The following is a 27,697-nucleotide window of genomic DNA, read 5'->3' as shown; positions in this document are numbered from 1 at the left end:
GAAATCAAATGTTTAGGGACCTATATGAATTAGTTATTTTAATGACATTCACACAACTAGGCTTTTTTTTTCGGTAATGAATCTATATTATTACTTTTTCCTCCATTTAGAATTTGTCAGTACTAACTAGCAAATGACATAATAATATCTGCATTGAAATGTATTCAAGAAGACAGGGAATTTAATAACAGCTTTTTAAAATTTCATTTGGAGTTATGATCAATTTGAAGAAAAACTTGGGTAGTCTGATGGGACACGTGTTGCGTTTATATGACAGTTCAATCATCCTCTTGCAGTGGTGAAGAACATAGGTTTGTGGACAGGCACCTGTTGACTGTAACCTTAACTCTTTAGTCCCTGATCTGTGAGCATGGACAAATATCTAAGCCTCATCTTCTCACCTTCAAAATGAGGACTATAATACCCAGATCACAGGTTGTTGTAATGATATATAATACTTGCTTAATGAATTTTCTTGCTATCTTGTTCCTATTACTGTAATTGATAGAAAGCCAACTAATATACTGATCATTGGCCAAACTCAGATGCCTCTGTGGAAATGGCAGGACAATTTTGCCTATATATTCTACACACAATGAATTAATCACCAAATTTAAACCATAATAATTAGTCTTGAAAGATATGGTATCTTCGCCTCAATTTACATTGTAACAGCATATGGATTATGGATCTTTGATATTTTTAATGCATTCATCTTACTGCATCACATACTTTCAACCTTTTTAAAAGAAAACTTGTATTGTATAGATCTGTTGTTTTCGTACTTTGCGTCATACCTGACATTAATACCTGACAAAATATGTGCGTTTTTGGTATTTTGTTTTCACACATATGAAGGAAAGAATTTATATTCTTCCTTTTTTTTTTTTACTATTGATGTTTCTTCTGTCTACTTTCACATATTGCACTGTAATGAAATGTTTTCTTTATGTTTTAAAGTCAGAATACATAAGGAGGATGACAACACAGAGTCATGGAAAAAGACTATAAATTGCATTTGGGGTCTTGGAGTCACAATGTAGCTTCTCTGTTCATTGGTCATGAACATGGCCATGGGATTAGTTATTTCAATTGAGGAATGTCAGTTTCCTCATTTATAACCTGAGCAGAGTAATATTCCCATAGGTTTATAGTGAAGAGTGATGGGAGAAAAAATAATATTGTAAGTGGGGGAACATATATATAAATGTCACTTGTTGCTATGAAAGTGACTTAAATCCCAGTAACTTAAAGAAAATTGCTGGTAAACATGCTGGTAAAAAAAAAGCAAAAAATTGTTTGCTTTTATTTTTTTTATTAAATTTTTTTTAACGTTTATTTATTTTTGAGACAGAGAGAGAGCATGAACAGGGGAGGGGCAGAGAGAGAGGGAGACACAGAATCTGAAACAAGCTCCAGGCTCTGAGCTGTCAGCACAGAGCCTGATGCAGGGCTCGAACTCACGGACCGTGAGATCATGACCTGAGCCAAGTCGGACGCTCAACCGACCAAGCCACCCAGGTGCCCCTGTTTGCTTTTAAAGTCAAATTTGTGTCTTTATTATTAACTATGTTTCTTAAACTTTAGATGTCAGTGTCAGCTTATGTTAATATTAAAATTTTTAAAGTGCGAAATTGGTATCTCACACACATTAGGATGATTACTCTAAAATAACCCCCAAAATAACAGGTATTGGTAAGGTATGAAGACATTAGAACTATTGTATGCTCTCAGTGGAAATATAAAATGGTACACCTTCTATGGAAAGCAGCTCAAAAAATTGGTGGTTCCTCAATAAATTGAAAATAGAATTACTATGTAATCTAGCAGGTTCACTTCTAGATATATACTCAGAGTAATTGAAAGCCAGGTCTCCAAGAGGTATCTGTACGTCAGTGTTAATAGTAGCATTATTCACAATAGCCAAGAGGTGGAAGCAGCCCGAGTGTCCACTGACGAATGAATGAATGAATGTATATACATATAATGCACTGTTGTTCAGCCTCAAAAAGGAAAGAAATTTTGACACATGCTACCAGCATAGATGAATCTTGAGGCTGTTATGCCGAGTGAAACAAACCAGTCACAAAAAGATAAATACTGTTTGATTTCACTCATATGAGATACCTGAACTGGTCAAATTTATAGAGACAAAAAGTAGAATAGAGGTTGCTAATGGCTTGGAAGAGGGGGGATAGAGAGTTGTTCTTTATATAGAGGTTCCGTTTGATGAAAAGACTCCCAGAGATTGGTTTGAGTGTAAATGTACATAACACTACTGAATTGTATAACCTTACAAAGAGTTAAGGCGGTAAATTTTATGTTATGTGTATTTTGTGTATACTTTCCCATAGTTTTCTTTTAAAAAAGCCAAAATGGTGTTTGTTTGACCATCTGAAAGCTCTATAAAGTCATTTAGCATAGCATGGTATTGAAAACTGCTGATGATGGGTATCAGACAAACCTGGCTCCATTACTTACCTGGGGAGTTACTACCTCTGGAGTAGGTAACTTTAAACTTGAGTAACTGTGTCTTTAAACTGGGCCAGATTCATGCATCTGCTTCAGTCGTGCTGTTTTGAGGTTTTAAAAAGATATTGTTCTAAAGCACAGCAAGGTATCCGTACTTGTTTGCCAAGGCTGTCATAACAAAATACCATAAACTGGGTTGCTTAAAAAACAGAAATTTATTTTTCCCAGAGTTCTAGAGGTTAGAAACCCAAGATCAAAGTGTTGGAAGATTTGGTTTCATTTGACACTTTCTCATTGGCTTGTAGGCGGCTGCCTTCTCTCTGGGTCCTTGCTTGGTCTTTCCTCCGTATACATGGGTACGTGTCTAAACTTTTCTCTTCTTCTAAAGGCAGCAATCATATTGAATTAGTGCCCACATTAAATATCTCATTTTAACTTAATTAACTCTTCAAAGACTTTATCTCCAAATATAGTTTCATTCTGAGGTACAGGGAGTTAGGGCTTCAACAAAGGAGTTTTGGGGACTGTAGCTCAGCCCACAATAGTATCTCATACTTCTTAAGTGTAGAATAAAATTAAACTGATATGGATTAGTTATTCTTAAAAATAGGTGTTTTTTGTGTGCCTATAAAATGTGATATTTCTCTCATAATTTATATGATTTAAAATGAAATGTGATGTAGATAAGGTAATCACATCAGTTGATGTGACTCATCCATCAGTTGAATATGAGAGCCCACCTTAATAAAATAGGGAATTAAAATCATGGTTCATGTTTTCTAGAAACTAAAAATGAATGTTATTACTTTAATAATGATATTTACTCTTTATTGTATACTGTTATTTTATACATTGCCCTATTTAATGCTCATAAGGACCTTGCTAGGAAGATGTAGGCCTATGTTTTATATATTTCGAGATTATATATTTATTTCTGTTGCTGCTGGTACTGGAAATGAATTGTGATGGTTTTAAAAATGTACCCACTGTTATCATTCTAAAATAGATATAAGCGAGGCAGTCTTGGCAATAATCCAAGGGCAAAAACATGCATAAAATACTGGAAATCTAGATTCAGAGGACAAAAGAGCATGTGTCTCTAACACCCCCCTTGTGTTCCAATTCTCTTTAAATTAGAAAATATATGTATTTATATGTGTGTGTGTGTGTGTGTGTGTGTATAGATACACACACATATATAAATATATAAGTTTTATATGTTACTGAAACATGAGGACAGATACAAATTGACAGAGACACAAAGGAAAAAAAGGGCAAAATTTATAAGAGAGGTGAGTTTTTTCTAAAGCCTGAATAAGGAGTGCTTCAGGTTTAAAGTCAATGGAGTAGGAAGGAAAATTGGGGGGTTATTTGAGAGGCTAACTGAGCAAATACCTTTATAGTGTTTGGGTTAGGGTCCCTGGGCCTTCCTCAGTCTCTGCTGGTTGTTCAAGGCTGGAAATGGGCTTATGGATCCGACAGCTCATAATTCCCAGGAGGAACAGGAATTCTCTCTGCAGCACACAAGCTACTGGTACATCCCATCAAGAAACCTGTTCTCTTCTCCTAAAATTGTTGAGGGCAGGCTTTTGTAATCATAATCAGCCGCTCAGACTGCAGTGTAGAATAGTCAGAACACAATTTTTACGTATTTTAGGAGAACTCACACCACCCAAAAAAAGCCGTGGAATAGAGGATGATAGGAATGGCGGGGGTAGGTGGGGGTGGGGGGGATGTTGAGCGCCCAACTCCTGATTTCAGCTTAGGTCATGATCCGAGGCTCATGGGATCAAGCCTCTGGCACTGGGCTCTGTGCTGGATGTGGAGCCTGCTTTGAATTCTCTCTCCCTCTCCCTCTGTCCCTCCCCACTCTTGTGTGTGCAAGCTCATTCTCTCTCTAAAAAATAAATAAATAAATAAATAAATAAATAAATAAATAAATAAATAAATAAAAATCCTGTGAATAGTATTACTAATAATAAAAGTGAAAATGTTTGCCGGATATAGAATGGATACAAATACAGAGGAATTTAAAGAATCAGAAAAGGAAGCTCAGGAATTTTCTGAAAATGTACTACAAAAGATAAGAGAGATGGACAGCAAGCACGGGAAGGTAATCGATATATGAGGACACATCTAGAAGTTTCAGTGAGATGAAGGAAGGACAGTGGAAAATAATGATGGAGAAATTCCTCAATGGGCAGCCAGCAGGATGGATGAAATAAAAAATACCCATTTTTTAACGACCATGGCAAAAGTCCAGAATTTAAGGATTAAACACAAAAACAGTAAAAAGAGAAGCAGTGAGGAATAAAAACAGAACAAAACAAAACAAATTACCTAAAAGGAAATGAAAATCTAAATGTTGTCAGGGTTATTTTCAATAACAATTAATGTAAGAGAACAATGAAAAGAAATTAATTGAAAATCCAGAATTCCCTCTGCCAAACTGAGATTCAAATGTATGATTTAAAAAACATTAAAAAAACTTTTTTTTAATGTGTAGAAACAGAACATGAGGGGGGGTAGGGGAAGTCCAGAGAGAGAGGGAAAGATAGAATCTGAAGCAGGCTTTAGTCTCTGAGCTGTCAGCAAGGAGTCCAACAAGGGACTTGAATTCATGAACTGTGAGATCATGACCCAAGCCGAAGTTGGACACTTAAACGACTGAGCCCTCCAGGTGCCCCCCAAATTTTTTGTCATAGAAAGACCCTGAATTTTATCGCATGTGAAAAAGTTACTCAAGGACCTGTACCAGAAAAAAAAAAAGATAGAATCTAGAAGCTTGGTCACTAGAGATTTTGGTAGGTAAAGGATCCAATAAATAGTAAAAATTCCTTATGGTTGAATCTAAATTGTACTGCTACATAGGAAAAAAAATGTATGTACATGTGAAAATGAATATCAGGTCTGAGCTAGAAAAAGTAGAAAAGACAGTCATAAATAAAAATCAGGTGGGAAAAGGGAACATAAATTGATATAAAAGAGATTTAAAAATAAATAAATGCTATATTACCAAAATGCCTGAGTGTCTAAACAATATTTTTTGAAAAAAGACCAGGGATATGAAATTGTGAAATTTGGTGAAAAAAAGACTAGGGTTTACCTTGCTTCCTTAAAGATTTGCATGTTGGGGTGCCTGGGTGGCTCAGTCGGTTAAGCCGCTTACTTAGGCTCGAGTCATGATCTTGCACTCTGTAAGTTCGAGCCCCACGTTGGGCTCTGTGGTGACAGCTCAGAGCCTTCAGCCTGCTTCAGATTCTGTGTCTCCTTCTCTCTCTGCCCCTCTGCCTCTCATGCTCTCTCTCTGTCTCTCTCAAAAATAAATAAACATTTAAAAAATGTTTTAAAAGATTTGCATGGAAGGAGGGATGTAGGGAATGACCATGAATTAGAAGCCAGTGGACCAGTTGTTAACACTGCAAGTTCTCTTTTATATGAACAGGTTCAGGACACCCTACCCCAAACTATCACACCTGGGCGTACGGAATTAGTTAAGCTGAAGGAGTTTGTTTTAACAGCAGAAGTAGGAAGGTCGTTATGACCTCCCTTGCCTTGCTGCCTTAAAACAAGTCAGAAAACTCTGAAGTGAGAGGTGCTCTCCCTTATACCCAGAGGAAAACAACATCTTTATCTCCGAAGACAAAGAGGTGCCAAGAAAAGTCATAACAGGCTTTGCTAAGTTAACCCCAGTTGACTCCTTACATCATAATCTTTGACCTGTTGTATTCCTCCATGTTTACTCCTCATCAAACCTACATAAAAATTGTCTGTTTTCCCCAGTCACATAAAACTTAGATTAAATAAATTTATATGTGTTTTCCCTCTTTTCCTCTTAATATGTATTTTGCCAGTTTAATTTTCAGACCAGCCAGAGCCCTAAGAGGATCAAGGAAAACTTTTTCCTTCCCTACATATACATGACCTTATCCCATGGACCCACACACCCAAAAAACTTCTCCAGATTGCCTTTGAGATTATAGTGGAGGAAGGACCTTTACTCATGAAATGAACACATTTTTAAAAGGCTGTTAGAAAGGAAACCACTGATACTCCGTATCTGGAAAGAAGTCAAATGCATTTGAAAGCTTGAGGAATCAGAGAATTTATTCAGAAGTCAGAGGGGAGTTTTACATTGAAAATCTGTAAAAGCGTCCTGATGTTTTTCAAGAGAGTAAATCATTGAGACCTGTTTTTGTTCCTTATGTTTTTAACTCTTAAGACATGGAGTTCTCTTATATGTGAAGTTATTTTGATTATGAGGAGGTAAAGTCTCATCAAAATATGTCTAATTGACTCAAGCAGTAGCAAGCCTGTAAAAGGACTATCTGAAGAATAAATGGAAAATCATTCACAAATTTGCTCCTAAAACATGCATAGGCTAAAGTAAGCTAAGTACTTTAAATTATTAAAAAAAAACATGTTTTTACATTATATAAATGATTCCAGAGCATAGGGATAATAAAATGTCCAACAGTGAGATGACTGGAGAAATTTCAGTGCACCTATACCATATAATAATATGCAGACATTTTACAATAAGATAGACCTCTATATACTGACACAGAAGAATGCCCAGAACATAAAATTCAAATAGCAAATCAAGGAGAGGGGTGCCTGGGTGGCTTATCTGGTTAAGCATCTGACTCTTGGTTGGCTCATGTCCTGATGTCGCAGTTCAAGAGTTCAAGCCCCATGTCAGGCTCTGTGTTGACAGCACAGAACCTGCTTGGGTCTCTCTCTCTCCCTCTCGCCCTCTGCCTCTCCCCATTCACACATGTGTGTGCTCTCTCTCAAAATAAATAAGTCAACATTTTTTTGAGTGCCAAGAAAAAATATAGAGCTTTTCAATTTTTATTTTAAATTAACTTTGTATTTACACATATATGTAAATTCATACCTATTAATAATGTTACTTCAGAGGAAGAAAAGAGATGGTGGGTGTATATATATGTGTGTATGCATGTGCATGCATGTGTGTGTGTATATGTGTGCACATGTGTGTGCATGCATGTGTATGTGTATGTGTATGTGTGTGTACATGTGTATGTGTCTTGAGGGGTTAGAAGTTTGGAGAGAATTGATATACTTACATTAAAATCTATATATTTCCATATTTTGTGAATATTATAAAATCAGAATGCCTTAATTTCTTACTTTGATATGAAAACATACTTAAGTGCATATGATAACAGAGAAATCAAGCCAAAATACAGTATTTCATTTGCACAGAAAGATAAAGACACTGAACCTTGGACTTACCAAGCTTTTTGCAAAATCAGAAAATGGACTATCTCCTAAACTTAAGCCCAGGTTTTTGGAATCTGCTATCTCCCCACTTAGTAGTGATTTATTATATTATAAATTACATGCTGAAAGATTCTGATTGTAAAGCTATCATGCACACATATGTCATACATAAATCACAACACAAAACATGTGCACACATATAGAGGGCACTCACTATTAAATCACTTGAAGATAAATAATGTGCAAATTATCAGGTATATGCTTCTAGTCTTTGATGTATGCTCATATATGCTATAAAATATTTTAAATTCAGGTTATATGTACATATTTATATATTTCTAATTTCTACATGTGTCCATATATGTGTATCCATATACACACGTGTATATACATACACTCACACATACATGTTTATAAAAGTCCTAATATATATTATGACTTTTTAAGCATCGTATATAAAATATTTGCCCATGTTATTAAACAGTCTTATAAAAGCTGCTTGAATATCTGTGTATTTAACTTTTGTACGGATATGGCAAAAAGTTAACTCATTAATTACTGTAGTAATTTTTGTACTCTTATTAGCTCTGAACATTTCCTTACAGCAGATTCCTAGTAACGGAATTTCTTAGTCAGAACTCATACTTGTCTTTTGATCTCATGGAACCACTCTCCAGAAAGTTTTTACCAATGCCAGTTCATAAACACGCTCCTTTCTCTTTCCCCAGACAACACTAGGTAATCAAAATAAATTTTATTATTCTTAAAGTTTCCCGATACAATAAGTGCAAAATGGCATTTTTCTGCCTTTCAGACTCTACCATTTAGTGCCATTTAGTGCCATTTAGTGCCAGTTGAAATGCTTGACAGAATGCATAATACTCTGGGCAAGTCTTCACTGTCAAAAGCAAGTAGGTTTTCAAACTTTCAAAGTATCCACTTAAAAGTAGGTCATTCGGGAAGAACTCCTGAGCGCCAGTTATGTTCCAGGGTAACCCAGATAACAACTGAAGTCACTCACTCTGTCCTTTGAGATGCAAATAAAATTAGTTCAAACCTGTCTTGCTGTCCCTAGGAAGTATAATATTCCCTCTAAGAAGTCTGAATCCCAAGGAGCATATGCTTTCATGTAACCTTGCACTCTGATTTCTTGGTCCATCCGCGCCTCCCCATCTCGCCGTGCACCTGCAGACTTGTACTGTCCTCCCTGCATTATTGATGAAACAGGGACCACACTCCTAACATGACTCATGCCGTTCAGTGGCAAGCATAAAGGGGACCTTCTGGGTGGGAATTAGAGAGTTTACATCCCAGTTCTACCCAGCAAATGACATTTATATATTAGAAATTTATGAAATGAATAGAAATTAAGTACCAGTCATCTCCATTCTTAAAAGCCATTCCAGTAGCACAGGAGGTATATAACCCATTGTCCTTTCTCCTGAGGCCAGCACCTGCTGACATGTATCTCAGACCTTCAGTTTTTCTCTCTGTCCCACAGTCTCTTTGCTTCTCTGCTTCTCTTGGTTCAGCCCTCCCCCACCAAACCCAGTTTATTTCTTGCAGAGAATTGTTTCATGTCTTTTCTATCTCAATGCCATCTAGCCAGAACTCGGGAGATTTCATCTTCATAAGTAATGTGCGCATTCAGGAATGATCCTGGACAAAGACTATTTTCTCCCAGATAGGAATATTATCATTAGCACTTAAAAGAACACCTCACTGCTTCAAAGATACAATGCCAGGAAGGCTTGGGTATATAAAGAGGAACAAAATCGGATTCATGATCTCCACGCTCTCCAAATGTAGCATCTCTTTTCTAGGCTTGTTCAGGACCCGGATATTCTTGCAAGGCCTCTGACCACCTGCTGACTTTAATCACCATGTGTGATCCTAATGTGCCCATATCTCAGAAGAAAGTTAAAAAATGGATACAGGAGGGTATATGCTTCACCCAAGAGCCACTGCTTAAATCTGGCACACAGGGTCATTCTTGCTGGCTCTGTGGATTCCTACATTTTTCTGTATCATATGCAGTGTCCTGGCTGGTACTATGTCCTATTGCAATTCATGATCTATTACGATGATCTATTATAATGCCATTCTTGACCTATTCTGTGCCTCCAACTTGAGTTCTGTCTTTACCCTACTTAGCATTCAGAATGAGCATATGTTATATGGGCACTTTCTTTAGTGACAGAAACCCAACTCAAATTACCTTAAGAAAAAGAGAGGGAGGGAGAGAGAGAGAGAGAAGTTATTGATTAATGTCTTGTGAAGCTAAGTGGTGGAACTGACTTCGGGGAATCCAGAGATTAAAACAATACTGTCCCTCCCTTCCTTCTGTCCTTCCATCCTTCCTCCTTTCCTTCCTGCCTTCATCTCTTCATCTCTCTCCCTCTCTCCCTCACTCCCACCCTTTCTCTTTCCCTCACTGCCCACCCCTTCTTAAAAATGGAGTCCTCTAGAAGGACTTGCTGGCTATAAGAGATACCACTATCCAGATTCAACCAGTATGGAATCATAGAAAGAGTCCTGATTTGTCAACTACAACACTGAATTATAATTTAGTTTTGGCTCAAACTAACTCTAAGTTCTTAAGAAACTTTCTTAATTTCTCAGGCCAGAACTTGGATTCCTCATCCATCCATTAATACACAATATGGTGTATTAGAATTATCCAAGGAGCTTATGAGAAGCAGGTGCTTGTGCTCCACACCAAATCCATTGAATCATAATCTCAGAGGAAAGGGTTCTGGACTCTGTGAATACCAGATTAGAAAACAGAAATGGTTCATATTTTTTGGAAGTTTCCTCCAAGATATAAAATGTATGACACTAAGAAGTTATAAGAGGACCGGATCCAGCTACAAAATACATGGTATTTTTAAGTTCATCATGAAAAACACAAAATCATTATAAACAATTATAAAAGAATCATATGTTCCTATTACACTTGACATTTCTCTGAGATTAAATAAAATAGGAGTTCTAAAAAGATCACAGAAAAGCTTTTCAAACATGCAGGGAATGTGGCATGCATACACTCTTCATATATAAGCAACAAAAAGATGAATCTGAAACTTGTGGGAAAATAACAGCTAGTGATGATATATTAATGAAGTATAGATCTTAGGATATGCCATCATGGGAATTTTGGTGACAAAACACAAGACAAATACAGAATAATAATTTGATTCACTAGGTAAATAGACATTTAAGTAGGGCTCAATACTCAATAGTGGTCATGATACTTCTCAGGGCCCTTTATATCTAGCTTAATAATCATAATTTAAAAACAACCACATTGTGACCCTGTTGGAGGCTTCTTGCTTCTGGGTGACTCCATTAATGGAAGCTTCTCTTCCTACATTGATTTAAAGGAAAGCTGGGAATAATTTTATACCCAGGCTCTCTGTTTAGGCAGAGAATCCTACAATGCCTTTTGTCATTAATTAGTTAATATATTTTATAAGGGTAACAAACAAACCCCGTATTCTGTGTGAAATTTACACTTTGTATTAGTCAAGACTTTTTCAGTTACAGATAAAAACATACAACTCAAAGGAGCTTATGAAGAAAAAAAAAGAAAGAAAAGGGAAAAGAAGGGGGTGGCCTTCTTGGTTTGCATCATTAGAAGTCTAGAAGCCTGCTTCAAGTCCGCTGGCTCCAGAAGAGCTCAAATACTGTCATGAAGACTTTCTTTGCCTATGTTGCCTCTACTTGTCTGATTTTGGCTTCATTATCAATACAAGCTTTTTTCCATTTGGCAGAGCTAAATGATAGCTGGCAACTCAGTTATTACCAAAGCGATAATACTGAGAATAGTTTGTTAAGTATCTACTATGTTCTAAGTGCCCTGCGTGAATTAACACCTTCATCATCACAATAGTTCTGTGAGATGGGTCTTGCTATTGTCCCATTTGGGGATGTGAAGACTGTCACAGAGAAGTAATTTACCTGAGTTAGTGAGTGTTGGAACTCAGATTCTAATTCAGGCTGTCTAACATTAGAACCCAGAACCACTTGCACTTAGTTTAGGAGGAGAAGATTGGGTCCACTCTAATGTTATGACTGAAAGTGATTATTCTAAAATAGGGAGAGAGGGCATGGTTTCCCCAAAGGAAGGGATGATGAAGAGGCCAACTGAAAGACTAAGCCATAATTTTTTTTCTGATAATTGAACTGTATATGTCATTTAAAAATGCATTTGGCTCTCAAGGTCTTAATTTCCTCCTCTGTAACTCATAAATAATAATCATAGGGTTGGCATAATCAATATGAATCAATTTTGCCAACAGTAATCCAGTATGAGGTATTATTTAAATAAAACTAGCTTCCATTACTAGTAAAGGAGTATGTCTCAACATTAAGAAAATGAATTTGGTTAAAGGACCAATATAAGAATTAGAATTAATTTAAAAGTTGGGAGGGTCTGTGAGAGAAACTAATTTTGGTGGGGGAAGTGTAGTAGTTGGAATCAAGGAAGCAACAATAATGGAAAAATAAATGAATCCACCTCATGAAGGTTATTTGGCTTTTCTGCCTTCTAACATTTCAGATAAGATTTTGGAACACTTTCGATTCCAAAGCATGGAACAAATATATAGACGTTCAGGTCTTCAGTATGGTTAAGAGAACTGAAAGATAAAATGAGAAAATGAGTATCTTACTTTGGAACATCTTAAATTTGCTTTGGTGTTTACCTCCCAAACCCCCCCCCCCCACACACACACACACACACTTTTTTAGGGGAGCATCAGAAGGGAGTGTTTCTTTAGATCAGATTCAAAAGTGAAGGAATCTTTCAGGTGATGAAATCCTTTTCGTTCAGGAAAGTCAGAATTCCCTCTTTAAATGTGTTTAAAAAATAGATTCGAAGTCACAACAAAACTCACCTGAAAACAATAAGAAGATAAAAAGCAAAGCAAAACTAAATAAACAAGATGGAAGTCAATCTATACAATTCAACATCAGAAGAAGACTTGAAATGGACACCTCTCCCCAGCATTTGTATTTCCACGCTTAGCTGGTTCCATAGCAAAGGCCAACCTGTGTCTGTTATAGTTGTAAACTTTTTTATGTGGGACATATATGACAAGAGCAATCATTTTTGTTTTCACTGCTAAGCAATATTTTAGAATAAGATTTAAAGAATGGCCATAAAGAAAAATGCAAACCCTTCTTTTTCCAGCAATATACTGCAACTCATTGGTGCAATATACTAGATGGAGGATTTTTATTTTCTGGAAATATTTTCATATGCTTTCCTCTTACTTTTTGGGATGGTCCCCTTCTGAATACTTCAGATGCAATTTAATGAGAGAGTACAGTGGTAATGAATAGGGTGGCTTAGAGCAGAGCATTTTTTTGTTAGCATGTTTGAGGAGTGTTCTCAGAAATCCATCATCCTTCTGAACTGTGTTTAGACTACTGTCCATATAGATGTGTGTTTTAAAAAGTTAATATCTTCATCTAAGGAAGCATATTGTATTTGATATATTCTGTACGAAGACTTGTCAGTGTGATTAGTCCCACCAAGACTGACACTTTTCTAAATGTTACCTACATGGGATTGATCACATTTTAAGCAGGTTTCTGGTCACTAAGGAGTTTTTACCTCTCTCTAGAAGTCTCTCCTTATCATAGCAGTGTTGCAGTGATAAGAGGTGGGATGCTTGGAAAGGATAAAAACAGTGTTTGAGGCTGATTCTTATTAAAGTAGGATAAAATCTGATTAGAGAAATGTACTAGCCGTAGATTGATTTGTTTTTGAAATTAGTTATGAATATATGCTTTCAAGTAAATTGATTGAAAGAAAGTATATGGAATTTATTGTAAGTGCTTATAATAGATATTGAGATACAAGGTTGTAATAATAAAAAATATATTATCATGCAATATCCATTCTGCTTTTAGAAGAAACTAGTTTTGTTGAATTTTTTTCCATTGAATAATTATGAATTCTTAGAATGTTTTTTGAAAAACGTTCCAAATTCAAACATGTTTACATATGTACCTACAGACATATATTCATCAGAGTGGTATGAAAATTATTTTTATTTATCCATTTACTTCCTACAAGTTTCATTTTCTTCAAACCAAGTGTATTTATTGATTCTAAATTCATCTTTGAGAAAATGGCATCATGTGCTATTAGTGGTGCTGTACTTTATTGTAGTTTATAAATATTTTTTCAAGTGACACTTTTATATTTGATTTACCAAATATAATATTCTTTATTTTGTCTAGTTAGTAATATTTTCCAAGTTTTGATTAGCTGTTTGTAATGTGGGCAAAATACTTTCCATATTATAATTTTTCTACATTGTAATCTTTAGAATGGATTATGTGTTTATTATTTTCTAAGGGATGATTTTTTATAGAGAGTATTCAGAAAGATTAGTAATTATCTTCACTAATATTTAATAGAACACCATGTCGATCATTATTAAAGGCAACAGAAATTGACACTATTTACTATCCTTGAGATGAAATTTGTGTGCATTTCTGGGTGCCACATACTATAGTACTTACCCCTGAAACTTATTTTTTTAACTTTTTAATGTATATTTACTGAGCTAGCACTGGTAACATACAGAAAACAAAAGCCACTTTTGAGCTTTGAGTGTGCTTAAACTGATCAAACAAACAAACAAACATGAGCTCTGGAGACCATAGTAGTTGATTACTTTTCATTCTTCCCATAAAGGCTTTTTTGTTGTTTTGTTTTGTTTAGGTAGAGATTAGAGACAGAAGCTTCAAAGTCAGACACAATGGGGGCGCCTGGGTGGCGCAGTCGGTTAAGCGTCCGACTTCAGCCAGGTCACGATCTCGCGGTCTGTGAGTTCGAGCCCCGCGTCAGGCTCTGGGCTGATGGCTCGGAGCCTGGAGCCTGTTTCCGATTCTGTGTCTCCCTCTCTCTCTGCCCCTCCCCCGTTCATGCTCTGTCTCTCTCTGTCCCAAAAATAAATAAAAAAACGTTGAAAAAAAAATTTAAAAAAAAAAACAAAAAAAAACCAAAGTCAGACACAATGAAGCTTGGATTCTGGTTATACTTCCTACTAGCCTCAGACCAAGTTTCTCATTTACACAATGGAGACAAAAATACCTATTCTTGTAGGGTTCTTGTCAGGATAAAGTGACAGATATACACAAGCCCTTAGAATACTGCCTGGCTGAAAGTCATGGAAACCTTAATGATACTGTTACTATTCTGATGGTGGTGGTGGTGTTGTTAACTTCTGTGGTTAGATGGTGTGTTAATCAGGCAATCACACGATTCTGATTTTGTCAGATATTAATAATTAATTACTTATGAATGCCTGGGAAAACTAGTAAGGATAAGGTATATTAGCAGATTTTCATTTTTATAACCAAATTCCAAATCCCAACCTTCAGCTAAACTTGCTGGGATTTTCTTAAGCACAGAAAATCCACCTGGACTGTGATAAAGTCACCTCAAATAAAGTCATCAATGGGGGCTTCATGCACAGACTTTAGAAATGAAAGACACTGGACTCCATCAGAGTATTAAGACCTATTTGTATTTTATTTATGCCCTGTAGACGAGGACCAACATATTGTTTTCCACAAGATACCCAGTGTCTAGCATAGAGTCTGGAATATAACAAACCCTAAATATGTATTTCTTGAATAAATTTATCAGAGAGGACATGAAATTGTAATACCATTGATAAATTACTACTCCCCTCTTCTTTCTTTTTTTTTTAAATTTATTTATTTTGAGAGATAGAGAGAGAGTGAAAGCATATGTGTGAGCAGGGGAGGGGCAGAGAGATAGAATCCCAAGCGGGCTCTGCGCTGTCAGCACAAAGTCCTACTCAGGGGTCAGTCCTATGAACCATGAGGTCATGACCTGAGCTGAAACCAAGAGTCAGATGCTTAACCTGCTGAGCCAGCCAGGTATCCTACCCCCTCTTCTTTCTTAATATTCTGAAAAACATTAGCAGATCTGTTGTCACATTTTCAAATGATTGCCTTCCTCATTGCAGATGTATCAATCTATATTCCTCGGTATTCGTTATTATTCTAGGGACAACAAAGCATAGTCTGTTAGAAAGTTACTGGCTTACCTCACTGATTGCAAAGAAAAAAATTGACAACAAAGGGCAAGGAAAAGGGGAAATTCAAGAGCTCTTTCATGATTTAGCTGCCAAAAGCTCTCAGTCTGTCTGTCTTTAAATTTTCAAAAAAGAGCATCTCATTAGCCCAGCTTGGATGAGTTGTCTCCCTTTGGACCAATTAGCTGTAGCCAGGGGAAGTACCACTTATTAGTGACACATTTGCTAAGAGTCTATCCCTATGGGTAGGGCACCTAGTTTATAGCAATTTAAAGAGCTGGAAGACACCCCATCTCTGTCAGAAAGGGCTAAACTATCCTGTGCTAACAAATAACCCCAAAGTCGTTGTGACTTCAACAAGTTTTATTTCTTACTTTTAGCCCATTTCCATTGCTGAGTGCCTGGGTAGCTCTGTTGTCCATCATCCTCACTCAAGGACCCAGGTTGAGAGCAGTCTATACCTAGATATATGCTATCCAATATAGTAGCATTTAGCCAGGTGTTTAAATCTAACTTTAAAATGAACTTTAAAATAGTTGCAGTAAAATAAAAATATAGCTCTTCAGTCATGTTAGCCATGTGTCACATTCTCAGTGGCCTCGTGTACTGTAGCTAGTGGCTATGCAGAGAACATTTCCATCTTTATAGAAAATTCTAGTGGACAGTACTGATTGGTTGCTCATCACTGCGACAGAAGAAAAGAGAGCTCTGGGAGGTCTTGGGCTGGCAGTGAAATCCTTTAGCTGAGAAGCAACATGTATCACTTCTGCTCATAGTAATGGCCCCACCAAATTTCATGGCCCTGCCTAGTATCCAGAGGTTCAGGAAATATAATCCTACTGTGATGGTTAATTTGATGTGTCAACCTGACTGGGCCAAAGGATACCCAGAGAACTGGTTACACATTATTTCTGGGTATATACGTGAGGGTTTTTAGAAGAGATGAGATTTCGAATTGGTAGATTGAATGAACCATATTACTTTCCCAATGTGGGAGGGCATCATCTAATCCATCGAGGTCCTGAATAAAGCAGGAAGTCAGAGGGAAAGTTGAATTTACTTTCTGCCTAGCTGCGTAGCTGGGAGATTGATCTTTTCCCTTTGGTGCTCTGGGTTTTCAGGCTCTTGGAGTCTGGAATCTTCACCTCTCATCAGCTCTCTGGCCCTCAGGGCTACAAGGCCAGCCTTCCCAGGTCTCCAGCTTACAGATGGTGCACTGTGGGACTTCTCAGCCTCCATAATTATGGCAGCCAGTACCTTATAATAAATCTTTTTCTCTGTATCTACATTTATAGATGTATATATCGTATTGGTTCTGTTTCCCTGCAAAACTCTGACTAAAATACCGAGAATGTGTCTAGAAGCATAAACCGAGGCATATTTGGAGAAATAGTACTAATAATAGTCACCAAAAACCAACAGGCCTTTACTGTAACAGCAACCATAATGAACCATGTAATACTTAACTTTTTTTCTTCAGGAAAATATCTGTGGCTTCTCTTTTCCCTAGGGGAACACTGTTGGACATAAAATCATTATGCTTGATCTGGAATGTTCACACCATCCAAAAAGCTACCAAACTTTCTGTGTGTGTGTGTGTGTGTGTGTGTGTGTGTGTGTGTCAGAGAGAGAGAGAGAGGAGAACAAAAAGAAGAAAGAGAAGGTGTGGACAAGAATCTGGTTGGTGTCATTACTTTTGTCTAATTCTTCTTAAGGGCAGTATCCAAATGATGTGTTTCGGCTCTCAGAACATTGATTTTGTATGACACTCTTAGTTTGATAAGCTAAAAGAAAAAAGTAGCCAGTCTTAAGAAAGCAAGGAGAATAATTATGCTTTGCAAGAGCACCACTTCACTCTCTAAACCTCTGACAGCAGCAGCCCTTGTAACAATAGTTGAAAACATGGACTGTGTGCCACGTTTTATGCTAAATGTGTTACATTATTAAATCGTTTAATCCTTATCACCTCAGAGTTGTACAAATAAAGGATGGTTAAACAGCCAGGTTAAGATCATAAAGCTCAAAGACAGTAGCCACGGTACTGAAATTGTGTCTGTCTGAACGTTCTGGTTTCCAATCCAAGTATTTGGTGACCAGAATGCCATTCTTCATCATTTCTTTACATTTCCCCTAGTAGGCACTAAGATAATAATTAAAGAACAAATGATAGAAACTCAGATTTCCTAAAGACCTTTAATCTCTTTTTGAATAACTTATCTTACAGATGAAACAAGAGGGCTCCATAGGGCTCAGGCTGTTGATTAAGGTCACAGAGGTAGCTATTAGCAGAGGCAGGATGGAGACCAAGGCCTTCGGAGGACCAGAACTATTTACATTTACAGGGGCAGAGGAAAAGGATGATGGCTTATAGCTACCTCATGTACTTCCATTCCTTTGTTCTCACATTATTTCACTCAGCAGATATTGGAAAATATTCTGTATTTCTGGCCTTCAAGTAGGTCATAAGGACAGAACTCTCATCAGACATGGTCTCTACATTTGTGGAGAGTGTTAATTGTGGCATAAATTTAGGTACTCATTTGAAACTTCAGGATGTTTTCTATCTTTCAGGCCTTGGAGACTTTAAAATAAATGCTAGTTGGTGTTAGCACCTTTATACTCTAAAATCAATTTTATTCTTCATGCTCAAAAGAGCACAAATGCTTCTTTAAAATGGATAATGTCACTCCAGGTTTGTTGGGCTGTTTAACATTTTACTCTCAGCAAGACTTCTGAGACCCTCTGCCCATCGCTGGGTTGTAGAATTTTCTGGATTTGAACCAGTAACCCAGAAGTGATAGGATTTATATTCTGTGTGTGACCCAGTTACAGTCTCTGGCACCTCCTGTTTTCTCCAAAGGGTTGATTTATTATTGCACAACAGATCTTCATACATTTTTTCTGTTACAAGGTATTCACTGGGGGTTGCTCATGCACTGGTTGTTTGAAGACCTTGCTTTCTGAATTCTTTTAATGCTAAGCCATCTATCTTGAATGCTCGGTTTAAGCAAACTTGACTCCCTTTTGCTATCAGATACCCTATTTATAAGGGTAATTTCATGCCATTTAGACAGGAAAAGCATGGCATTTGCTTTTCACATAAAGAATTATGTTTTGTTCTTAGTGCTCCAGGATCCAGAGATTGTAAAAATGTACCCGGTTGCCTTGGAGGATTTTTCCCCTGGAAAAAAATTAAATCTTAATCTATTTTATAAAATTCTGTCTTATTACTTTGACTGTATTCACTCACAATAGGTTTCTCCCTGTGTTCTGCAAGAGAAAAAATAAACCATGCTCCAAACTAAAATCTATATTTCATGAGAAAACAGACAAAGGAAAGGAAGGCTGTTAGTAATGTGTAGTATATCATGCATATCTCTTCCTGAGTTTTGAACCATGCATCAGTTACATAAAAGCTGTACAAGGTAGCTATTATAATTACTTGTACATAGACCATAATTTATTCTCCAAAAATATCGCATCATTTGGATTGAAAAGTAAGGCATGCAGTGTATTGGATGCTGATGTTGCCCCACCTACAGCCTGCTTTTCCAACCCAGTATATGCATTCATCAGGGGCTGTGAATGATGACAACTCATGGCTCACTACCCCAAAGAGTTGGCCTCCCTTCTCCAAAGAACTGCCTGAGCTGATAAAGGCCATGCCACCAAGGAGGTCACACAGTGAATCACTGATCTGGAGGTACTGAGGGTCACCACCTCCCCTCAATGTGACTTATCTCTGTGATGCAGTTTATGTTCACAGTGTGCATGGATCCGGCAAAGGTATACTTAACTGAGAACCCATCCTTTGCCTGTCTCCTTTGTTTGCCCTATCCTTGCTTCCTTCTTTCTTTTTGACATCTTACCCCTGCCAAGGATGTAAGGCTTTTAAGAAGGTTTTCCTTTAAGATTGATCTTAGAAGGCATGGAGAATGTGGCTGAGGTTAAGATGATGGCCTTCTGTTCCTCCCAAATTCTTAGAGACAGAGAGCTATAGGGAGAAAATCTGCTTGATGGCTAAATAATGGACCTTTTGTCACCGAGGTGGCAAGTCCACATTTCTAAACTGACCCTGGTGATGGATCAGATTTATATAAATTTATGACCAGTACTGATTGCCTATTTTGTTTATTTTAAAATTTTCATTCATTGTTTTTTCAACTGTAAATGTGGCATTCTTTTAAAAGGACACATCTTCCTTGCAGAGGAATACCAAATAATGTATGTAGATACTTTGTCCCTTCCAGGAATGGGGAAGTGATTCTCCTCTCCTTGATTATGGGCCAGACTTCATATCTTCCAAAGAATAGGACATGGGGGGTGGGGGGAGGAGAATAATTTTACAGTTGAGAAACCTGGGAAATGCAGCCTTCTCAAATGATCAAGGTTAGCATCCTCCGTGGTAACTCATGTTGATATCATGTACCCACCAATAATGTATCATGAGCGGAAGCTTCACCTCTCTGATACTATTCACCCAAATCCATAACCCTAGCCTCATCCTGAGAAAACATCACATAAACCAAAACTGAGGGGCATTTTACCACATACCTGATCAGTGTGTGTTACAAATGTCAAGGCCATGGAAAACAAACAAACAAACAAAAAAAAAAGATTAAGACTGTCCTTGATCAGAGAGGACTAAGTCTGATGCAATATCTAGACTAGAACCTAGTTCACAAAGAAGGCATTAATGAAAAAAAAATCATAAACTCCACATAATGCGTGTAATTAAGTTAACAGTGTTGGACCAATGTTGATTTCTTATTTTCGTCAAGTACATTATAGTTCTGTAAGACAAAGGGGAACGGGATAAAGGGTGTACAGACAGGTATTCTCTGTACTATTTTGTAATTTTTCTGTTATCTAAAATATCTAAATAGATATCTAAAATAATTCCCACATGAAAAAAAATTTACGACAGAGAAAGAGATAGAACACCATTGCTACAATGCAGAGTTCTCTTTCTGAAAATCAGTGATTCACTGAAAGTAGCAGAACCCCTGGGAGTTATCCTAAATATAATTAGTTACTCTTAATCTAGGAGCCCTCACTTTAGGAATTCCAGATTAATTTGAGGAAAAAATTATCTTTTAAATTATTTAAAATCCTTTCATCGTTCAAAGTAAATTTTGAGATCTCACCATGTTCCAGGTACTGGCAATATTAATAGCCATGTGTCTACATTGTATAGTATGTGCTTTAGAGGCTGGCTGTTTGAGCCCAACTCTTCAGTTTCCTTTGAGTAATTTAACTATTTTTGGCCTCAGTTTATTTGACTGTGAAACAGAATGATAAGAATAGTACTTACTTTATAGAGGAGGAAGACTAATGGGGATAATGTACACGCATCAGTTGGTAGAGAGCTGGGAGTACGTATATGTTAGGTGTTGTATTATCATCATCATTATAAGGGTCATTTGATATATAAGCCTAACTTGGTATTATTAGCACTTCCATTATCAACTATCCTTGCAGTAATTCTGTCAACTGTAAATTTTATTATATATGCATATATATTATTTTTATTTTTTAATGTTTATATTTGAGAGAGAGAGAGAGAGAAACAGAGCATGAGTTGGGGAGGGACAGAAAGAGAGGGAGACACAGAATCGGAAGCAGGCTCCAGGCTCTGAGCTGTCAGCACAGAGCCCGATGCAGGGCTTGAACTCATGGACCCTGAGATCATGACCTGGGTTGTAGTTGGATGCCTAACCGACTCAGCCACCCAGGCGCCCCTATGCATATATATTTAGCTTGAGTCTCATAACCTTCATATTTCAAAGTAAATATATTTCAACTTGTCTTTCTGCAGAGGTGAATAAATATTTGGGGACATTTGAAGGAAACGTGTTGCATGGTTTTGCCAATATACAAATCAATTAATAGTGTGAACATCATTTGCTAGAATTTAAATCATTAAGATGAGTAATACATTTTTGATCTCTAATGGATGTGATTTAAAGTGCCATCATAGTCATTTATAATACTAGTTTATTATGACCATTTAAATAAGAAATTGAGGCCATGTGTGAAAGCTACATTTAAATACATTAAAATAGATGGATAAATGGAGTTATGAGATTATATAAACAGATAGCATCCGAACTAGGGAGCTGAGACCACACTGGCACACAGTAGAAGTCATTTCTTTCTTTCTGGCAGCAGGATTGTTTTCCCAATCTTGTCTCTTGCATTTCACCCTTTACAGTCAGAACCAGATAAAACTACTTTGGGCCATTTGTTTACTGACATTAAAGTGGATTTACTGAGACTGAAAGCCTTTCTATTGTCCCTTCTGGGCTGAATCAACTTTATTTAAATGGTAATTCACTCACATATTTCTAATCCCCTTCAAATGCTTTCTTTGTTTATAACAACCAAAGATATTGAGGATTTAGAAAAACAGTTTGCAAATATTACTGAACATATTGGATAATAGAGCCTCCTGCTGTTACTTAGTAAATTAGACATTCCTAAAGAAAATGGAATATTTCCATTTTCACACTAAAGATTTAATATATTAGACAAAGGATTTAAACATAATCCTATATGTATAATTAATCGCTAATTCTAGTAGATAGTTAATAACGACTCTTAAAAAATAGAGTCTGTTATCAGAACTTCCCAAAAGTCATTTCTATTGTGTTACCCCAACCATTACCTTTTCCGCTTAGTTAAAAATATGTTCCACTGGCAGTAACTTATTTTTTTCCCCCAATGAGGTCTTTTACCTCTTGCTTTATTACAAAATTTATCTTTCCTTTTAAAGGATACTTTTAAAACAAAATCCTTGGAGTTTAGTTTGACAACTGTATCTATTCATTTGGCTTACAAACTTTGCAGTTTTACAAATGCTTTCTATTTCTTCTCTTTTTTTAAAAATGTTTTGAAGATTTTATGTTCCTGTACTTCATAATGAAGCTTTGACACCATAATGCAAAAACCAACACCTGTTTTTATGAACATTTTACTGCTGTCTTTGTAACCACCTGATGGGCAAGAATACTAATTTGATATGTCAGTGTGGTCAGAAAAGGTGGATGGTATACAGGCCAGTGGATGTGGTCTTGGTATATTTTCATACATTTATCAGAATTAGATTACAGGGACCTCATCTGTTGCTGTTGTTGTTGTTGTTGGGTTCAAAAGCATTTTGAGGTAACACTCTAATTAAAAATCATAGATTGTCCACCAGGTTTATCTAATATATTGGATTCTGCATGAGGTAGGGGAAGGAATGAGGGAGGTCTGAATAACTATTGAAAATGAATAACTATTAAGTGAATAACTATTGAAATGATGACATTTACTGGGTTAGGAAATACTGAGGGAGGAACAGGTGGAGGAGAATTCGAAAGGGTATATACCAAAGTATCTGATAAGGATCGTGGCTAACACTCACATATGCTCTTGCTTGCTCTAGGCCAGGCATTATAACTGCCTAATGCTTGTGTTCACTTGTTTAACTATCACAGTAACCCTTTGACTTAAGTTACTATTACTGCATTTGGGAATACGATTTACTTTGATGTTTATCTAAATATGCTAATTTTATTTACAATGAACGTGTCTACCTGACTTAATAAAGTAAAGTGTCAAAAAAATGTATATCAGAGATTCTCTGGCTGGATACAAAGGCAAGATTCAACTATGTGCTGTTTATAAGAAACAGACTTTAAATGTAATCAAATGGAAGATTGAAGAGCATGATCTACCTGTATCAAGGACTGATACAAAAAGCATTACACTGAGAGCAAGAAGCCAGACCCCCCCCCCCGCCACCTCCAAGTTATATGTAAGTTATTCCAATTATAAGAAGCTAAGAACAGGCAATTAGAAATTTATAAATTAATTAAATTAATAAAATATTTATAAATTAATTAAAAATGAAAACCTAGTGTACTACCTGCATCAGAATTATCCAAAGTACTTGTTAATTTCCCTGGCAAAATCAGGATATTTGAATATTAGAATATTGGAAATAAGGACTGTGAGATATTAAGAAAGAAGGAGCATCAAACAGTAGATAGACAAATAGAGGTAGGGAAGGCTAAGTGACTTATCCATGGTCACACAGTAAATAAGTTGTAAAAATATGTTCCTAACTCCCAGTTTATGGCCATTCATATTACATAGCAAGTGATTCTTAGTTCAGGTATGGGGTCAGTTAAGGGGATGGGATCTAGGAATACCTTTTGATGTTTACATCACAGTTGACTTTGTATGCATGTCTACTTCCAATTTGAATCCCAGGAGGAATGTCACCATCATGCATTTCCAAGTGTCAGTAACACATCACATTCAGGATCACATGGATAAGTTGATATGGGACTTATCAGTGGAAGTGCTTATCCGAGGGAAGCAGGGGCATCTGGGTGGCTCATTCTGTTAAGCGTCCACCTTCTACTCAGGTCATGACCTTGTGGTTCGAGCCCTAAGTCAGGCTCTGTGCTGACAGCTCAGGGCCTGGAGCCTGCTTCGGATTCTGTGTCTCCCTCTCTCTCTCTGCCCCTCCCTGCTCGTGCTGGGTCTCTCTCTCTCTCTCTCTCTCTTTCTCTCTCTCTCTCAAAAAACAAAACAAAACAAAAAACAAAACCAAACAACAACAACAACAAAAACAAAACAAAGAAATAATCTTTTAATTTCTAGTTAAATAGATCTATATCAGATAATAATTCATGGACATAAGTCTATTGATACATTTACTAATGGAAATTAAATTAAATATAGTGCCATTAAGGAAGGAATTTTATAATTAAATTTTTTTTTTAATTTTTTTTTTCAACGTTTTTTTATTTATTTTTGGGACAGAGAGAGACAGAGCATGAACGGGGAGGGGCAGAGAGAGAGGGAGACACAGAATCAGAAACAGGCTCCAGGCTCCGAGCCATCAGCCCAGAGCCTGACGCGGGGCTCGAACTCACAGACCGCGAGATCGTGACCTGGCTGAAGTCGGACGCTTAACCGACTGCGCCACCCAGGCACCCCTATAATTAAAATTTTTGACAAGAATTCCAAAGGGTCTTATTATCATTAAGACAGGCGATATACTCAGAAGAACATTGACACCACATTCCTTTAGTCTTCTAGGAACGAAAGACTGTTTTTAATTGGAGCGCATTAAAGATAGGACTGTAAAGTTTTGGAGTGATCAAAAAACTTTGATCCTTGATTCTGGTAGAAACCAATTACTTTATAATAAAACTTTTTTTTGTGAATCTAGTTTATTCAAGATTAAGTCATCTAAAATTAGCTCTTTTTTTGCTAATTGCCATGAGGAGTATTCATATACATATTTAAAAGCTAATATTCATAGTCTCTTTTATTAACATATATACCGGTAATTTAGACACAAATTAGAAACAAACCTCAGGTTATTTCTCAGAAGCAAGCCCAAGTCTATGAAAAGGAAAAAGGTATAATTCATTGAAATTAATCAATTCAATTCATTGAATCCACTGAATTCATTAAAAAACATGAACTGCTTTTCATCAATGCTTTTGAAATCAGTATTGCTCAAATCCACAATTCAAATATAACACTTGGAATTCCTAAAAGGACAGGTTTGTTAAAATAGGTGACTGAGGGGTAACTAGTCTGCTCAGTCCATTTTTTTTTCTTTTGAAAGCCAGGGGAACGTTTGCAACACATGCATGAACAGAAGTGCAAACATGAATATTATTTGGATCTCAGTATTAGTATCAGTAACCAAATCAACTCCCCAAGTTTTGAAAATGGGTAATAGAATGCTCTGTAACTTACAGTAATACCTTCCCAGCCATTATGTCAAATTATCTTAACAAAAACTATGAGATATAAGGGAGAGGTTTCTTTTTTTTTTCTTATTTATTTACTTATTTTAATATGAAATTTACTGTCAAATTGGTTTCCATACAACACCCAGTGCTCATCCCAACAGGTGCCCTCCTCAATGCCCATCACCCACTTTCCCCCCCCTCCCACCCCCATCAACCTTCAGTTTTTAAGAGTCTCTTATGGTTTGGCTCCCTCCCTCTCTGTTGTTTTGTTTTCCCCCTTCCCCTCTCCCATGGTCTTCTGTTAAGTTTCTCAGGATCCACGTAAGAGTGAAAACATATGGTATCTGTCTTTTTCTGTATGACTTATTTAACTCAGCATAACACTCTCCAGTTCCATCCACGTTGCTACAAAAGGCCATATTTCATTCTTTCTTATTGCCAAGTAGTATTCCATTGTGTATATAAGCCACAATTTCTTTATCCATTCATCAGTTGATGGACATTTAGGCTGTTTCCATAGTTTGGCTATTGTTGAGAGTGCTACCATAAAAATTGGGGTACAAGTGCCCTCATGCATCAGCACTCCTGTATCCCTTGGGTAAATTCCTAGCAGTGCTGTTGCTGGGTCATAGGGTAGACCTAGTTTTAATTTTTTGAGGAACCTCCACACTGTTTTCCAGAGCAGCTGCACCAGTTTGCATTCCCACCAACAGTGCAAGAGGGCTCCTGTTTCTCCACATCCTCTCCAGCATCTATCGTCTCTTGATTTGTTCATTTTAGCCACTCTGACTGGCGTGAAGTGATATCTCAGTGTAGTTTTGATTTGTATTTCCCTGATGAGGAGTGACGTTGAGCATCTTTTCATATGCCTGTTGGCGATCTGGTTGTCTTCTTTGGAGAAGTGTCTGTTCATGTCTTCTGCCCATTTTTTCAGTTGATTATTTTTCAGGTGTGGAGTTTGGTGAGTTCTTTATAGATTTTTAGATACTAGCCCGTTGTTTGATATGTCATTTGCAAATATCTTTTCCCATTCTGTCAGTTGGCTTTTAGTTTTTTTGATTGTAGGGAGAGGTTTCTTAAGCACAGATTACTACTGAACTTATTGAGGCTTGGCTGGTGTTGATGGGGGTAATCAGTGTAGGGCATTCAGGTACTTAGCAGTTATTAATTATCTTCTTTCTTGAACCACTGAGGAATGTAACAGTTAAGAAAGGTTGGATTGGACCCCAAGTATTGCCGTCTTGTCAAGGTCACCTTGACACAGGATTGCACTGAGTTTGGTTAACCTCTCACATGGAGAGGGCCAATGTTTGATCATTTCACTTTATGCCTTGTGGGTACAGACACAGAATTAAACTTCCAGTGTTCGTTGTTGTTGTTGTAACTTCACCCGTGTTCCATCCTCATGTCTTCTCTCCTGTGAGTGGCTTCTTCTTCTTTTTTTTTGTCTTTGATTAATGTGTCACAGAGAGGTGACTGAGATCCGAAGGTTGCTGATAGTAGGATAGATAAGAATGGCAGAATATTCTCAAAGAGGAATATGAAAATTGGATTTAGCACACATGGGCATTTCTCTCATTTCTGAACAAGAAAAAGTCTCTAAGGGAGAACTCATGTAATACCTGTATTATTTGCCTCCTACAGTAAGAATAAAAGGAAACCACATGTTAATGGAGTTTGGAAAAATAAAATGCCCTACACATGCAATCTGTTTCTGTAAAACTCCATTTCTATTAGAATGTATATAAATGGAGAGTAAAATAACCTCTCTTAGGTATGTGTGGGTATATACATATATTCTGTATTAGCATCACAAAAAAAACAGGCTTGGAAGGATCCTTAATTTATTTTAGTTCAACCACTCCACTGTTGCTTAGATACGTTCAGCATACATGGAAATTATATAACTAATGAAGGTATTAGATCTCATATCCAGATATAGCACTGTAAGGCAGTCTACTTAACTTTTATACATAGTATTGATGTATTAACATGGAAGTTTTGGAATCATGGAGAATATGAAGATACATACAAAGGAGTTGTGGTCTTTTTGAGGATTAAGTTAGAAAGTGAGCATTAAATAGTTCACAGTGACTTGGACCAGGATTGTTAGAGGTTTAAGAGTCA

The sequence above is a fragment of the Neofelis nebulosa genome, chromosome 4, assembly GCF_028018385.1.
Source record: "Neofelis nebulosa isolate mNeoNeb1 chromosome 4, mNeoNeb1.pri, whole genome shotgun sequence".
NCBI lineage: Eukaryota > Metazoa > Chordata > Mammalia > Carnivora > Felidae > Neofelis > Neofelis nebulosa.
The sequence above is the reverse complement of the archived record's forward strand: the minus strand, read 5'-3'. Positions refer to the sequence as shown.